This window comes from Diadema antillarum, unplaced genomic scaffold (assembly GCF_040938485.1).
Source record: "Diadema antillarum isolate AM-2024a unplaced genomic scaffold, OU_Dant_1.0 scf00000201, whole genome shotgun sequence".
NCBI classification, from domain to species: Eukaryota; Metazoa; Echinodermata; class Echinoidea; order Diadematoida; family Diadematidae; genus Diadema; species Diadema antillarum.
In genome coordinates this window covers 2,725,137-2,732,441 of record NW_027271090.1, presented here as the reverse complement: position 1 = coordinate 2,732,441, position 7,305 = coordinate 2,725,137, and positions in this window count along the sequence as shown.

Below are 7,305 nucleotides of genomic sequence, written 5' to 3'. Positions count from 1 at the left end.
TCTCTCCCTCTCTCTCTCTCTTTTAAGTTTGATAGTGAATTAAGCAGTAGCGATCTCAATACGGAATTTCGAATAAGAATTAGAATACAGAGATGAAAGCTCACTTTCAGGTCGATGTTTGTAAGTGAGACTTCCAACCTAAGATTGTTGCAGTCTGTTTATATGGAAGCACTGTGAATAGGTTTCTTCCGTATAAACAGTTCTTGCAAGTTCTATCGGACGTATATATACCAACTTCATATCACTCAGGCTAGTGAAGTAGGGAAGAGACCTCTTACCCCCCCCCCCCCCCCCCCGCTCATGGCATTAGATAAAGTGATAAAGAAAATGGATGAATTTTATTTTGTCATAATTCAGATTATAGGTAACTTATCTTCAGATTATCAGAATATAAATGTCAAAATGACATGTTCATACCAGAGAGAGTATAGCGGTAGTCATTCGTTTGAAGCCTGCATAACTAATGTTCGACTATTATCACAACTATTTTCGGTGTATATACATTATGTAAGCATATTACGAAATAGAACTAGGTGGCATTGAAGAGATATGAGAACAATGAAAATACTCAACTGATGGTTTGATAATGATCATTTGGTTGCCGTTAAGAATTTGAAATATTTATACAAATAGTGCATAATATTCCGTTTCTTTATCATTTTATCATGCCCTACAGCTATAGGTGAACTGCGTAACTTCATTCTCTAAAAACAAACTAATCAAATTTGATAAGAAAAACAATACAAACGGGGACTCATGATAGGCCATAGGGTGAGCTGGTTTTTTCGCTTGTTTCGTTCCGACAACTGCGGCACTAAAATGTCTCCACAGCTACATGTAAACAAATAACCAAAAAGGCTAGAGGAAAAAGTTCGACACAAACCCTCCTGTAGTATTTTGGTAATTTAGGGGGAAACAGTGAACTTTTTTGTCACTGAGGAGCTGAATATGTACACTTTGCCGTGTACGATATTCATTCGCGAACGATCATGTGATGTATGTTATCCAATCCGAATCGAGAATTATTGTTTACGAGTCAAAATGGCCGCCCCCTGTGAGCCTGTCGACGCGTCTACGTCGTCTGCTCTGCCGAAACTTTTAAGATGCGTTATTATGCATAACATCGATGAAGTTTGAAAATTTCACGGCTATGACAGATCTAAGATAGACGAAACCTATTTTGTGTGCCAAAGCGTGGATCAAATTGAGTGGGGGAGACCGTGAAATCGCAGACCAGAACGAAGTGATTCAGCTGCTCAGCTCAGGGGGACTGACTGCAACCTACGTAGGATAATTTACAGGTTAGTTTACGTGCGTACAGTCGTAGCAGTCGACACTGCAGGGCAGTCTCTCTCATATATAATATGCGTAATGTTAATGACCTAGATGACTACAAGTACATTAACGTTAGCTATGTTATGAACGTTGCTTGTGTATGTTATAATGGGCGCTAATGCAGTAGCTTAGCCGTTAGCGTGTCTCTTACATTTTAGATAAATTATCTTGAATTTCACCTTGGCATGGCATAGCGCCGTTATAATGTAGCCTAACATCTTAGATGTAATTTTACATGTTGTTCTATGTACAGCCCAGGTTAGGTTGATGTAGCTGATCGGTGATATTGTTTTGTAAAAATCTTGACACACAGGACTGGATTGAAAAAGGTCTAAACTGCATGTAAATTTATATTTTCATAATCATGGCCATGGAGTATTGATATTAAAAATCCATCCTGTTTCTCTCACCCCGAAATTGGTGAATCTCCCCTCAAAACACACATTTAGCATCTCATTAAATTAACTTATTAATTTGATACAAATAGGTCTAAAGAACCAACAATGACAATAACATAATTTCAACAATTAAACTCCCTAAAACATATGATTACCATTACGTTGTGCCAAACTATAAAGCAGTGGGTGGTGGTGATAGTGAAAGGCCAAGGATTACTAGTATTAATGATGATAAGGCAGTTGTATTCATAATTATGATAATTGATATTGCATGTGATCAGGTGCTGAAAGCTGTAGATGTAATTTAAAATCAGTAATTGCACTGCAAGTACAAGTTGAAGTAGTTGATGATGACAATGATCATGAGGTGTTAATGATTACCTGGCATAGTACTAGGGCCTATTGGTAATTACAAGATTCAAATATTGGCAGTCAATAGTCTAATTGAGTGTAATGTTCAACCCCTCCCTCTAGCGTTTAGCCTTTTTTCCCCCTAACAAAATCCAACGGCTAATCATTGCTGTTCATTTCTCCATTTTATTAAATAGGATTCCATGAAACGTGCTACAAGAGGTTTATAGATAGCAAACGCCTGAATCTCGCTAGGAAACGAAAGCTGAAGGAGGAGCCTGGTCCGTCAGCAGGAGCATCTGTTTCCTCCCCTAAGATGCTCACAGCAAGATCAAGATTTTCTTCTGGAAGCTGTTCAGGTTCTGTTGTGTTGCCTGTAAAATGCATCATTTGCAACAGAGTCAACCTGCTCATTACTTGCCAAGGGAAATAGGTTAATATGATTGATATTGAAGCATGAAAACATTGTCATGTTACTATAAGTTGTCCTTGATAAAATGGAGCAATATATATACACCACTGAAACATTCACACACATACACAAAGAACTTCAGTGCAAAGTTCAGAAACAACAGAATGTACTGTATATGCACCAATGCTTTGGTCAATGTGATTGATATTCAAGAATTGACATCTTACCAAAGTTGTGCATGATAAAATGTCTTTGTAATACAGATTGCTTCCTGTATTTTGAATGCCAATGTTTATGCAACATGTTTTTACTCCTTGCCTCAGTATGTGATTGTTCGCCCTTTAGCAAACATTTCTGCCCACTATTATGATTTGATTAGGGTTGAATTATTCTAAGAACAAAGATGTTTTCCTAAGTGTGGTTTTTTTCATAAAACTGAATGACTACGATCAAAATTTGTTTCTCCCACTCTGGGGGGGGGGGGGGGGATGTAACTATTATTAATACTGAAACACAATGTTCATGTAGAAAGGTCAGAACAATGTAGGTGTGAGTACAAAATCAGTTTGCTAAAACTAATACCAGCCAAATGAAAATTGTGCATAAGTTGAGTCAGGTTTGCACAGATCCTCTGATATTGGAAGTTAATTGCAATGTTATCATAATTTTTAATGCCAAACCTGTTTTATTCTCTCCAAGATTTTCAGGTACACATTGCCTCCAATACAGAATCCAACAGTTTTCACTCATGAATGAGTAAACTATAAATTTGCCTTTATTTTATATATTGGCATTTTTCAACACTTTTACACCCTTTCAAGGATATTTGGACCATGGAATGTTCCAGGAAATTTATTAAAACTAGAAAATTTGACCGATTATCATTTTGAGCTATCTTACATGAAAGGAGGTAGTGTCCCACCATGTTATAACCTAATGATAGCAATGAAAACTTCAGGAAATTTTATGAAGATTAAATTTTCTAAAGTACTGTATAATATTTCATGAACAACGTGATTGCTATGTGATCTAAGTATATTAAAGCTTCTTAAGAAGAAGAAGAAGAAGAAGAAAAGAAAAACATGTTTACTGATAAACAATTATGATCTGTTTAGTAGTAATGTCTCATGTGTGTAAATGAGTTTGTATGTGTGCGTGTGAGTGTATATAATATGCCAGCGTTTTTATGCACCTGTGTATGTGTAATGCACTGATCAATACATGTATTATATCATTGTGTGTGTTCATGTTTATGATAATCTTTTTTATGATGCTGATGTGATAAATGACATAGGCATGTAGAATAATATTTTAATACACTTGGGTATATTGAATCTTCATAACTGTGTGTGTGCGTATGTGTGTGTGCATGTGAGGGTGTGTGTGTGTGTGTGTACAATAAGATTCTCCCACATGCACGGGGACACACACACAAACAAACACACTGAATTTTTTTCTTTTTTTTTTTTGCCTTGAATGATTAGTCATTTGATTAATAACATGTCTTTGAACAGAATATAAGGCATTTGCCTTGACCTCTGACGGTCAGTCAGTGCTCTCTCTCATATGGTCTCGAACCACTTTGCTCTTGTCCTCCTTTGCATAGCCAGCATCAGGAAAAGCTGAAACATGAGATATAATGCAACTATTAAACCAAAACTTCACTTTTTTTTCTAGCTATATGGCTAAAAGCAGTGCTTTACAAATGTGCATATGTATTTCAGCTTAGAAACACTATGGGAACTATACTGCGGCTAGCAGCCCCATACGCATAACTGCGGCCAGCAGCCCCATACGCATAGCGTCATGGGGCTGTGAACTGTAGCATACAGGATCATGACGGATGTTTTATCGCGGACAAATATCAACTTAAAATCGGGAAAAAAATCTTCAATTTGAAGACTTATTAATAAATTTGAAGTATTGATAACAGAGTTCGTGCAAGGTTTGCTTCTGCAAATAGTTCCTTTCTGTTCAAATTGATGGCTAAATGTGACTCGGTCGAGAGGAAACTGGGAGAGCTACACTGAATTGACGGCCAGCGCATGCACACACAGATATCTATATCCAGTCAATGGATACGAAATTTGTGCGCAGTGATGTGTGCGCCTGCGCTGACCGTCAATTCAGCGTAGCTCTCCCAGATTCCTCTCGACCTAGTCATATTAAGTCATCAATTCGAACAGAAAATGACTATTTGTAGAACCAAACCTTGCACGAACCCTGTTGTCAATACTTCAACCTTACCTGTAAGTCTTCAAATTGAAGAATTTTTGTCCGATTTAAGGTTGACATTTGTCCGCGATACTATTCTGTCATGATCCTAAATGCTACAATCCGCAGCCCCATTACGATATGTGTATTGGGCTGCTGGTCGCAGTTTATAAAATATGGATTTTCGCAAAAACTACAGGATATTTCGAGGAGAACTTTTTACAGTATATTTAGGATGTACAAAACATCACATTTCCGCATTCAGAAAGTAGTGCCAGTGTTGCTGGAACGAAACCCATTTTCTAAGCCTCTTTTTCAGCTTCACCCCATAGCCTATGAGAATCTAATCAAAATGATGAGGACAATCTTATCACTTTTGTAATGTAAACCTATCTGTAAACCGAACAATAATGTCTATAGATATGATATGGATATATACGTACTTTGAGGATGGTTATCAATGATTCATTTATGTCTTGACTATATAGATTTTTTTTTGTATATTTTTGTATATTTTTGTATGTGCAAATGTCATATTGTATTGTATACTTTTATCGGAAATGAAATAAAATGAAATGAAATGAATGAACAATTATATAATCGTGCTCTTTTGCTGGTTTAACAGCTTCCATTTCTTTTTAATTTTGTCCAAATTTTGATTACTAGTCGTCAGAGGAATGTCAGCATGTCAAAAGGTTTTCTCATAAATCGAACAAGAAGTTATACATACATGTATTATACAATCATATCATATACATACATGCATGCATGAGTCATACATAATGTACAAATGATGATAATAATGACGATGATGATGATATTAATAGTAATAATGATAATAATAATAATAATGATAATAATAATAACAATGATAATAATGATAATAATAATAACAAAAATAATAATTGTGACAGGAAGAAGGAGCCATAGCGGAACTAAAACTTTCGTAACCTTCGAATGTCTTTAACGTCAGTGCCGAGCTTTCAACCGTTTGACGGGTCTTCTTCAGGGCTTTAGAAATCAAAATTACGAAAAAATTATTAATTTTCTAATAAACCCTAAAGAAGATAATGGTAAAGCATGTATATATATATATATATATATATATATATACATATGCACATACATAAACATATATTCCTATGATTGTGAACCTTTATGATGCCTTCACAATCACGGTATATTAAGAGTGCTTTTGCTTCTTTTTATTGTAATGATTTTCGCTGCTAAATTCATTGTTACACACATGCTGTTCTTTCCTTTCCTTTTCTGTGGTTTTCTAAACTTTCTTTTTCACCCTGTTGTCAACCATAATAGAGAGTGACAGAAGTACAGAATACACTTACCTTTACCTGGATTCGGAAGTTCTAAAAAGAACATCAGACATACTGGTAGGACGAGACAAAAGCGAAACAGGTGCCTCAGCTCCCTATAGACACTTTCCTGCCCGAGTATACTCGGGACTACAATAATTAGTCTTCAACGATTTTTTTTTTTTCACTTCAAAATTTCATAATGAATTTGATTGATGATATCATTTTAATGGATTGCATGATCTGTCTGACAAGAGCAGAGATCTAATTTTGTGAATTTCTGTCACTTCTTTCTCCCGACGCAAGATGGCGGCCTACTCTTCGTGCGAGCTTCGATTGCTCTTATGTTCTCGTGACGTTTATTCTATATATAAATCGGTAACACAAAAGTTGTGAGGAAAATTTAGTGTATCCTAGCGTGTACACAATTCACTAAGTGACAGTCAAAATTTTGTCTCAGTGGTTACGGCAACAGATTTTCTGAGCACTGAGTATTTTATAATAACTTTTTAGGATTGCCTTAAATGTCCACTTTGAGTACATAAGAAAGTACCAGTTCAATGGCCAATCTTCATGTGTTCTATTTTCATATCTTTCACCCAATATAGATAATCTTGAACATTAAATAATATTAAAATCTAATTGCAATGTTGAACATGATATGACGGCGGCACGTCCCGAGTTCCACACCCACGAATCATACAGCCCACAAGTTATACAGTCCACCAGTCATGCAGCCCACGAGTTCCACGAGTCATCACAGCCCATTAATCAGACAATTATGGCCCACGAGCTCGACACCCAGCAAACAAGGCCCAAGCGACCTATTCATTAATCCCCGTGTTGTAGCGTGGAACTAGTAGGTCGTTTTTACCTAGTGACGAACTCGTGGCCTTTCTTTTTTTTTTCTGAGTGTTAAACTCGTTGACCTTGTTTGCCTAGAGTGTCGAACTCGTGGGCCTTGTTTGCCTTAATGTCGAACTAGTGGGCGGTGTGACTCGTGGGGTCGGTCACGGGTGATGACCCTGATTTGACAAGGGGCCCCAGCTTTCACGTTTCCGTTTCTAACGTAGTGATTAAATTCGAAAACTCTTAACTCAAGCTTGAGTGATCGTACTCGCAACCGTCCCCAGATCCCTCCCCCCTCTCTCTCTCTCCATACACACACACGCACACACACACACACACACACACACACACACACACACACACACAAGTTGCTGTTAGCAGATTATAACTCAATACAGTGTTACCATGGTTACGAGCGTTATTACTCAATAGT